The 11540-nt window shown below is 36.8% G+C and overlaps 1 protein-coding gene across 5 annotated transcripts in view; it reads left to right on the forward strand.

The window, feature by feature from the left end:
• Positions 1 to 11540, forward strand: part of ARHGAP15 (Rho GTPase activating protein 15) — a 598478-nt gene that overhangs the window by 258593 nt on the left and 328345 nt on the right. The window lies entirely within an intron of this gene.

Genomic DNA, 11540 nt, shown 5'->3' on the forward strand with positions numbered 1-11540 from the left:
GAATGCTCTTCTGAGGCCACCCTGGAAATGCCTTGCCATTCCCAGGAGGCAAGTGGAACATCATCATTAGGCTCATTGGGTAATTCAACCTTGCAGATGACTATGCTTCCACTTGGAAATAGTTTGACAGTATGTAAGTGATAAATACTCCATGCATTTTATTTAGAATTTTGTTTTAAAAATTTCAGGACATTTAAGCACATGAGTTTTGTTTTTTGGTTTTTTTTTTTCGTTGATTTCTCATGGAGTTGATGGAGATAAAAAGATCAGCCTGGCAGCTTGCTGGCATGGAACTGGAGTGTTTAGGGTTTGTTTTGCCTTTTTGCAAGATTGGTCCACAAGAACTTTAAAAGGAGAAAAAGACGATGCAAATTAAATACGTTAGAAACGTATGTCCCATCTGCTTTTATTTCATTTTTAGAATAAGGTTTTCATACCTTCTTTTATTTTTATATTCTATGATACCACACTATAATGTTGGCCACCTCAGAGACGAACTAAATTAGCTATCCTGACCATATGGAAAGGAAAAGCTTTACCAGCTAAAGAAACAAATTTAACTCAGGCAAAAAGGCCTATGTGCTTGAGAGTTTAAAAAAAAAAATTCTGCTAAGTACACAGTAGGAGAATGTAACCCACCTGCATAAGTAAAATTTGAAAAAGAGTTTGGATATTCCAAAATAGCTGTCTCTTTTCCTGGCGTCATTCAGGAATCACCCATATTTGAAGCATGCCTCCGATGTGTTAGCATCTGGATTTATTTGTAAGAAACCTAATCAAAGGCAAGAAAGCCCCTTGTAAGGTCATCTACTCTTTCCCACTGCCTCCAAGCAGAATTCAACCTAACCTATCTAAATATACCCTATCCCATTGTGAAAAAAAGCTTCAAAACACTTCAGAGAACAAAACTTATCCCCTAATATCTATTCTTTGGAAAACTGAATAAGCTATCCCTTTTATAGAAAAAGCAATTTTATTTCCTTCTCCAAATGCCAATAGTGTAAAGTATTTGATAGAAGCCCTAGGCTACCATTTTATTTTACCTGGGGAGAAGTTCCTCATAAATTCACTATGTAAAATTGATGGCTGCTTCAGAAATCTACCAATCTTAGGTTTTTATATAAACCTCAGTGAGGGAATAGAGCTTGAAGAGGTTAAGCACGTGTTCTCTGACCACGCAGAATGGAGCAGCATCTGCCTGATCCAGGACTACAGGTTGACATGGGCGGTGATTTACAGTGATTGGGAACATCAAGTTTTATGCACAGCATACAAAGACAAGATAAATAGATCGATAGAGAAGCTTCAGCTAAAAAATGAGTCAACCAAAGTATTTGTCATCACCTGACTGCCTCTCTCAGCACAGCCAAGCTAGGGCCGCTCGACTTTTAGAGCACTGAAGTGAAAATTCACTTCATTTCATCAAAACACTAGCTAAACTCATAAGCGATGGCATATGTTTTGAGAGTGTTTCTATAGACACTGCAATGGCTTTTGTTCTGGTCACTCCTACCAACAAGCATTTCACCAAAATGCACACTAATTACTGAAATTAGATGAATGTATTCAAGATGTGTCTCAGCACTTATTCTGTACTAAAGGAGGTGGAATTACAGTAATAGTTCCCTTTCTCAAATCGTGGAACCCTCAGTGTTATCATTATCTAACCTACAAAGTAACTCTCCAACTCTCAGACACCAAACTAGTAAAATAGCACTGAAGTGCCCCATAGTTCTAAACTGAAGCCCCTAATGTGTACCAGATAAATTGCACCAGCCAAGCAAAAGTAATTTTGGTTTAGAAAAATGTGAATCTTTAGGTGCATATCGACCTAGCTCTTTTAGGTTTTCCCATTATACTTGTATTAATGTTAAGATACTAGAGGACATGGAACTATAAGCAGCAAAGGACCCAGGCCAAGCAGCTGGTTTTGACCATGGAACATAGTGTTAATGCTCTGAACTGCATAAATAAATACTTCCTCTCTATTGTTTCTTGGGACTTCCTAATGTTCATATTCAACTCTCATCATTGTCATAGTCTAGTTTATGGCCAAGCATAAAACATAAATGGTTTCCTTAAAACACACATGATGTAATTCGTATTATCGACGAAGAGAGGAAATGTAGATGAATTCCACTTGAGGTGTATTACAACCTGAAACCACTCAGCCGCTGACAGAGTTGATAGATCATCTGAATATTGTCAGGTGGGAAATAATTAAATAGACAAAAAAAATGGCCTTGGGTTTTTCCAAGGAAGAGGATTGTTAAAAATATAGATATGGCTGAATGTGCTATGTGTATTCACTCTGACCTAGTAAAACAAGCTATTAAAAAAAAATTGCAGCTCATTTTGCAGGTAAGGGATAAACTTTTTGCAAAATCTGTTGGAAAAAAAGGAGAAAGTACAACTTGTCTTAGATTGAAAAGGAGAGAAAAAAATCAATGATTACTAGAGACCCATGTTCAAGAAGTTCTCTTACAAATAAACAGTAAGACAGCTTATCTTAAGGTAACATAAAAGTAAAATATATGGAAGGAATAGACTGAATGGAATAAATCTTTGTAATATATTTTTCCATGTGTCCAAAAATGGCTATCAAAAGAAAGTTCTGGAACATCTTGTACAGGAATTCATCTTTTTCAAAAATGCTCATGTCAACTTCTGATTTTGTGTAGAGGGTATCTCTTTCAGAGCACAAATCCATAGGTAATCACCTCAGTACTTTGCTGTATGCTAAATTGGAAATAGTTACAAAACATTCACATTCATCAATAGGAAAAACAAGTTGAAAAGCGGTAACAGAATTACACATTTTTGTTAATAGAAGGATTTCAATGATTTAACTAAGGAAATGTAGGAACAAGGATGAAATGTTGAATGAATGTTATTTTTGCCTAAGTGTCCTTAACACCCACTAACAGGTAGCAGCAATTTTTGAATAGTTAAACAGGGTGTCAGTGTCCCAGCTCGGGAATCCCCTTCACAATTGTCAGTAGATCTTATCTGATGAGTGGATACTTTAAAAAAATAACAATTAGATGGAATAATATTCCTAGTGTAGATACCAATTACTAAGCACCCACCATAAGTCAGGTCTTTTGCTCTGCTCTTTGCATTTATTAATCCACAAAATTCCTGAAATAAGTTGACAATTATTATTCTCCACATTTTACAGAAAAGAGACTGACACAAAGAACTTGCTAAGCTCAAAGAGCTAAGTACCGTACTAAATATCAGGTGTGAGCCAGGCATTGGGCTAGGCCATGGAGATAAAAAAGAATAGAATGCAGTATTGAATCTTTCCAAAACAGAGGGGGAAAAAACATCCTACTAATCCTTGTTACAAAAAGTGGTGGAAAAATATGGAATTCTTAACTGCTACCCAATTCCCTTGTCTCTACTTTTATCAGGGGGTGTAAGAATGCACACACACACACACACACACACACACACACACACACACACAATAACAAATAGATATGCAGAAGATCTCTTAGCCTCACTTAAATCTCTCTAAGTTTAACTAATACTTTCCCCTTTCATTCTGAAAAACCGATATTGACACCGTACTAAAAGCTCACAGTTAATATCCTACTTTCTGGTTATGTCTGTACTATTTTGTGCCTATTGGTTGAGTAAGGTGCTTGTGAGAGAAACTTCATTTTTTTCCCAAAACTATTTACATCATTTTTATGAACAAGAATACATAATTTAATTCAATATAACAGGAACTGATGACATAAGAAAGTTTAAAGACAAAAAGCTATTGTTTGTATGAAATCCAAAGGTGAATACTTTGGAAAGACTGGGTAAATGAGTTGCTAAAAGAAATTGTTCCAAATTATGTATGGGCAAGACAACTTTAAAAAGTAGAAAAAAAAAATCTTTAAAAGCCAAAAGGATTCTTCACTTAAAGTTTACTTTGCATGTATTGCTGAATTTGCACTCTACTTCAAAGAAAGGAAAAACAGAGAATTTTGCACATATTACACATACGTTTATGGGAGATAGCATGAACCCCCCCACTCAAAGAAAAGCTTTGACCCTGTGTAAAATATGTACTTGTTTTAAACTTAATCAATAGGTTTTTGTACATATTATACATGTACCAGTTATATATAAGAATACTATAATAATTCCTCACTTAACTCTCTAAATTGCTCAGTAAGTATTGGTCCTAATTACTTCAGATAAGAATATTTGTACATTGATTAGATCTTAATTCTATATTTATTCTGTTAATTTGTGATTTAATTGTTGTTCCATCTAGAGTAAGGACAATCAGATTTGTCACAATGGCCTATGCCATTTGGAGGTATTTTTTAAAATTTTAAATTGATTATGTTATAATGAAATAAAGATATCTATAAGAATACTTTTAAATCTCTGGTTCATTTTATGACATGACAAATAGAAAACTTTACCTTTTTTTATATATTTGTTAACCTAGTAGGTTAGAGGGCTTCAGACTAGGTAGTCCTTCAAAGTAAGTAGACTGAGATATTTTCCCCTGTGTCTCCTTAATTTCAGTTTTTGAAAGGAACATCTTGAAATTTGTAATTTCCTGTCCCCTTTATTTTTCACTCAGGCATTACTTGTTTTTGTAAATTGTGTTCACTGCATGCTTTGAAACACAAAAAAATGGCATGATTCTGTATCTGGTGCATTTACTAATAAGCTCAGGTCTGCACCAGATGGGCAGGTGAAAATGTGATTATGAGGTGTGTGGAGATGACTCCATCTCTATAGTACATGCCACTCTGGGTTACTTGTGCGTCTGTTATGTTCATGCATTTGCTTTATGGTTATCCTTAGAGGTACTTAGAGAGGCAGTCGTATAACCACAAAAGATCTCTAGAAGAAGAAAAGTTCCCTCCTTTAACACAGTCACAATAAATGTTTTTTCTTGTTTCTATAACAATCAAATAAATAGAAAGATGTCAGTATTTTTCCCTGGCAGGTTTAGAAGTTTGATGCTGAAATATTAGATTGTGCACGGAGAGCAAAATTGAGTTTTCTATTTAGCAGAGAAAGTCACAGGCTAGACCTTGCTGCATCACTCTCTGGGGAGTAACACGTGGGGGCAGACAAAGCCAAACCCTGTCCAGGTGGCTGAATTTCTTACATATTCATTTGGACTGAAACTTTCAAATGTCACGTGCCTGGAGAGCTCATTTAATGAAAGGGTTATCTCTGCCAACCAGTCAGTAGTTGATTTTTTTTTTCCCCAGAAGTTGTGAAATATTATTTATGTATGTAGAAGGCAGGGGCTTCCTGCCGTTGTTGTTTACTTGTGGGTCTGGGCAAGTTCCCTTCTTTCCAAAAAGCAAGTTTTCCATAAAAGCAACTTTGCACCAGCCTCACTCCTTTTGTTACCCCAGGCAAAGAGCCTTTCATGGCATTGGAATCATTTTCATTTAAAAACAGGGAGCTCTTATGAACCAGTTCCTTATTGAAAATACAAAAAAAAAAAAAAAAAGAAAGAAAAGAAAAGAAAAAAGAAAAAGAATAAGGTATCCTTGGTTAACTTTTTAGTTATTTAAAAGTAGCTTGTTGAAGATTGAATATTTCTATGTTTCACTAGAGCCTTTAAATATAAAAGAGATATGAGACTATATCTGACACCATCAGGCATATTATATTAAAATTTATGAACAACTTCATCAAAAACCACTTTCCCTCTCCTGCATAGAGACAGATTTGTTCTGACATAAACGTTACATGGCTGGTTGCAGCCTCAGATTAATGCGAAGACCCTGGCGATTCCTTTTAGACGTTATTTTATGAAATAATACCTGTCAGCTGCTGCCTGATCCTAGAAAAGGGGGCAGGTTTTCCAGGTCATCTTGCCATCTGTCAGCTAGAGCTCATCTGTCCCTCCACATTACCACCTGATCTGTGCTAACAGGCCTCACAGGGAGGCCGGCTTCATTGGCCCAGTGGGAACCCGGGAAAGAGACTGTGTGAGGACATCACCTGTGATGCTGAGATTTAATTATCACTGAAGTGATGAAGATGTGCACACAGATTGAAATGCTTTTGAATAAATTCATGGAGCAGGATATGCAGTGGCCCCTTCTCTGCTCCCCGCTCCCTCCTTGTCCTCCCTCTTTACCCCCCAGCCCTCAGCCTTGTCTGCTCACTAGTTCCAACAAAAGCTTTCAGCTTTGCCCTTAGATATTTGCAAGTACACCCTTGGAAAACACGCACACACACTCACGCACAGGCACGCAAACACAACTACATCTGCCCACTAGAGTATCAGCTGCAAGTGAGAGGACAAACCATGGGGTGGGGAGAAAATTTACCTCAGCCTTTTACCAGAAACCTGATTATTTTCTGCCAAAGTTCCTTGTTATCAAATTTTAAAGCCGTATTGATTGTTGCTGGCTTGAAAATCAGATTTCATTGTGGGGCCAGCTTTGTACCTATGGTTTTACTCAGTCTGTGGCTAAGTTACCTGGGTCTCCTGTGGAGAGTTAATGCGAGGGTGCCCAGTGGAGGTGGAAGTATGGTGGGATACAAAAGGTAAAGGAGGGCATAGAAAGCCCCGGCAGCCCCTGGGACTGTGGGCTCCCTCATGCTCGTGGAATCAATACCCTGCACAGAAGTCATTACAGGTCCAGGCCTTTTGCCTTCAAAGCGGCTTAGGCAGTATGTGGCATTAATTCCCTCCTGCACAAAAATGTAGTTGATAATCACCTGGCTGAGGAAAGGATTTAGGGCTAGAACAGCAGATTTCTTCACAGATTACAGAATAAAACCTAGTTTCTTGGAATAAATCAGAATAATTAACTGTAGTGAAATATGCTACTCTCCTTGATCCGTGCCCATGTGATACCTTTGTTAGACGCCACCCCAGAGAAACGTTTATGCTATTATGTGAGGCAAGATCTGATTTCTACCCTGTCCTAAAACATGCTATGCGGCACAATACACGTTTTTATTTGCTTGGATTTGGGGAGCCTGCCTTCAGCCTCAAGGCCAATTATTAAGCAAGCACTTAACTCGATTGACTCCTAATTATAAAGTTACAGAAGAAAAGAATACACTACAACTAGTTCCCTTTCTCGCCACCTAGTGAGCACAGTCGCCTGGCCCTGAACCACTCTAGACCACGTGGCTGTCTTTCCTCTGCACTTTCCTAATACACTGGTGGACAAAATGTAAGATACACACTAATTCTTCCAGAAGTTACCATTTTGACATATAGTTTTGAGAATAAAACAAGGTTGAAGATGTGGCTCAACTGACAGAAGACTTGGCAGGATAGTGTTTCTGTTTTAAAAATTGTTTATTTATCTTATATGTGTCTTTTTATGTAACTTTCTATTGGGCTTATTGGAAAATGGCAGCTTCATTAAAATCCATACCATCTCACAGAATAAATGTAGTATTTGGAATAATATAATAGTGACTGTGGGTACTTTACCCAGACTGTGGGTACTTTACCAGAGGTTGCAGACTTTCCTCTGCAGAATCCCTTTCAGAACAGGATACCCCTTTCCCTGAGAAGGACCATTAGACCAACCAAAGAAGACCCAAGGGCTTTTCCAGAGCAACAGTAAACTGAAATTGTGTATTTTCTTTTTCTTTTTTAAGGGAAATCATAAGCAAACATTGCCTTAATTCCCATTTCAAAAATAATTACTACAGATTCAAGACGTTCATCACGTTGGCATTGGAGCCTGGGAAAGGTTGTTCGTGTGGTACCTTGGGTCACACATAAGAACCTATTATTAGAAACTAACTCACAGGCAATCCAAGAGATTCCTGGGGGAAAAGTAGAGGTCCGTTGGCTTCAAAAAAAAAAAGGTGATGGTAATGAATTAGGTAACAGGGGCTCTCAGAAACTTACCAGGTTCTTTCAACTTCTTTCCATTACATTATGTAGCTCTTGTGAACACACGTGGGTAAAGTACCCACAGTCACTATTATATTATTCCAAATACTACATTTATTCTGTGAGATGGTATGGATTTTAATGAAGCTGCCATTTTCCAATAAGCCCAATAGAAATTTACATAAAAAGACACATATAAGATAAACAATTTTTAAAACAGAAACACTATCCTGCCAAGTCTTCTGTCAGTTGAGCCACATCTTCAACCTTGTTTTATTCTCAAAACTATATGTCAAAATGGTAACTTCTGGAAGAATTAGTGTGTATCTTACATTTTGTCCACCAGTGTATTATTGATAGAGTTGAGATGTTATACAGTCTATTGGACCTCACGTCCTGCCTACATTCAGTGAACATACATTTAGAAATGCAAGTGTAACTAATGAGTACATCCCCACAATACATACCTTGTAGCTCACAGAAACACACATAAACGCTGCTTAATGAAGACAAATGAGATTTATTTTGGATAGCTTTGGGAGAGTGTGGCGGTGGTTTCAGCAGCTTGTGGTAATGCTATGAAGTCAGCAAGTAAAGGAGAGATGGATGAGGTTTTAAGAAAACATAAATAGAAAACTAATGAACATGCTGAGAGTTTTTTGTTGTTTTGGTTTTTGGAGGTGTAGGGAGAATTCTGTGCAGCATGGATGGCTCCTTAACATGATTTTGACCTCTAGGTTGCCAGTCTAGTTTTCAACAAAAGTCATTATATTTTGAGAACTGTTCAGTAATTAGTGAGAAAATGTCATATTCTTAAGCTAACTCATTGAAGAGGCATGTAGCAGGACAGAAATCTTGACAGATCAGTGTTCTTAAAAACTCATATTCAGTCTTAAAAATATGGAAAATATGTTAAATGCATACACTTAAGTATAATAAACAGAAGAATATAATAAAGTTGAATAAGTAATAAAATGGATTGTTTTCCAGACACATCTTAGCTCTTTTCTCCTTACTTTACAAAATAACCAACATTTATATGTTTACTTCCAAAGACATATTTAATATATGTCTCATTCTCAAGGTCTATATTCCTGCTTTAAGTTTTAGATTTGTGAAATTAAAAAAAGTTGTACCTAGAAAGTACAAAAGATCTTAGACAGCCAAAGTTAGTCTCTGTCTGCTTTGCCTATATTATAAGGTTGAAATAATTCAAATGTTATAATCCAGGTACTGATATTTTTAACATTGCATTATATGCACTAATAGCTGGACTTCTATCACCAATCATAATTTATCTACTAGGCAGATATTATCATTAATATTACTCAGAAGAATGCAATCTACCCATAATTTATCCTTTGATAAAACTCTCCAGGTAACTTAAAAGAAATCTTATGTTTATACTTAAATACTTGGTACCTAAGAAATGCAAAGTGAAATTTGGGGGAAAGCTGTTGAAGGGGATGTCTCCCATGAGACCATCTTCTCAGGTGGAATGTAATTGAAGCAGAAAGAAACACTTCAAATCACTGTTCCTGTAAAGCCAGTCTGACTTTAGGAAAATCAATCCACTGAATATGTCCATGGGCAAGTATTATTTTTCAGTAACCTTTGTCAACATTGGCATTCTTTTGTACCAGAGGGTGAGACCCAGCCAAGTAATGTCCGGCCTGCTTCTGTAGTTTAGGACACAACAAACATTAAGAAGTGTTTTTCAAGAAGCTCTACCTTTTTCTAAAAGGAGGCTATTAATTGTTGATGCATATACACAGTGATCACTAAATAAGCACACAGTACATACTACAACTTAATTAGAGCTCTTCAAATGGACTTCTTTGCTCATCCAATGTGACAAACACTTAACAACTTCCCTGCAACTTTAAGCTACAACCTCATTACCATTCTGTATAAATGATCAGATTCATAGAGATGCAAGTAGCCATAAATATACTAGTCTATAAAGCATGGGAGATGTCCAGGGTGACAGCCAAGACTAGAGCAAGTGACTCTCTTCCCTGTTGGCATGCTGGAGAAACATTAAGACTGTAAAACACTAATCCTATACTACAACTGTGGGCTCATGGAAAAGCAATGAAGCCGATGGCCAGAAGACCTGCTCACAGTATAAGCATGGGTCTCAAGGGACCCCGACTAACTGTTATAGATGCCTTATACACTCAGCAAGTCATCTTTTAATAATGATAATGCACTTTTAATAATGATAATAATAAAGAGAAAGTCTTTCAATATCCCACATTCCAAATAGTAATATTCAAAGACTAATACTGTCTTCTACCTACTGAAAATAGTATAAATAAAAATATTAAAGGGGATTCCTACATAATGGTAACCGTGTTTCAGGAGTAGGCATCCTTTTGTCTCCTAGTTAAGGACTTCGAAGTATAAAAGCTCTTCCAGGACACTTCAATATGAATTTTGTTTCACATTTTGAAATGGTTATTATGCTTAGAGCTAAGGAGACTGGTGAGTCCCAGATCATGTGGCAAAATATATTTTCAAACAGAAATAAGACAACTTACAGATTAGAAGTTTTTCTTTGCTCCAAATTGTAACAAGAAGATAAAAGATTCCAGGACTCTATCCCACATCATATCTTCAAGGAGAAATAAGGTATGAAAGTGTTCAAATTACCATTCAGGGAGGACAGAGGGAAGAAGGCAGGAAGGGATTAAAAGCAAGAGAGAAAGATTGCAATGCCTTGTCCGAATGACATTGTCTTTCTGGGTTACTTACCACTATAGTTTAGCAATGAAACCAAACATGAATAATATAAACTCTGATAATGTCTTCAGTTTGTTAAAGTGCGAGTATTTTCTAGAAGCGTAGAAGTGATGATAATAATTGTTTAGGGTTTTTTTTCTGTTGCCCCCAAACATAGTCGAGTAAAACAGACCCAGCAAATTGGAAACTGAATATGCAGTCTTTTTCCCTCCTCTGGGATGTACCAGAAATTCATGAACCAAATTAGAGGATCTTCTCTGGGCCATGAGTGCATTTCAATAACATACTAAGGAAGGTTAACTGATGTCCATCTTAAACCAGGAACACAACCTCATCTACTAGGAGTTTTCATAAGCACTGTGTCCTCCTCTGAGGTGGTCCTGAGTGACTGGAGCAACATATAATTTAATGATGCCACGATGGACTATGTAAAGGGTCTGATTCAATTAAAAGAAGCCTATTATATTTTAGAGTAAGCCCTATGTAAAGTTTGCAAAGAAGAAGTGATTTAAGTCATTTTCTTTTTCATCAAAGCTGGCATCTCCAGCTTTCATGAGCTTTTTCCTAAGGAAATAAAATATCCTAGAGCACAGAACATCTATTGGGATATTTGTTGCTCTGCTAGATGTACATCAAAGCCCAAATGGTTATAGCCTGTTTAGTCAAGAAGAACAAGCCAGTATCCCAAGAGCACCCTGAAATGCATTGACAATTATGATTATAGTAGTTTCTTTCATGGACATTGCTCTTTGAAATTTGTCAAGAATATTAATATGATTCATTTCACAATTTCTCATGTTTAACTACAGAGACAACAAGATGTAGTAAGACTTCCTGACACACCCCAAGTTAGAGATGGGGAAGATGGGAACATTACTGAAATGTCTTTGATATGTCCTTGAAAACAGAAGTCTTGTCCTCCATGTTTTCTAAATTTCTAAGGCTG

The sequence above is a fragment of the Manis javanica genome, chromosome 7 (assembly GCF_040802235.1).
Source record: "Manis javanica isolate MJ-LG chromosome 7, MJ_LKY, whole genome shotgun sequence".
Classification (NCBI taxonomy): Eukaryota; Metazoa; Chordata; class Mammalia; order Pholidota; family Manidae; genus Manis; species Manis javanica.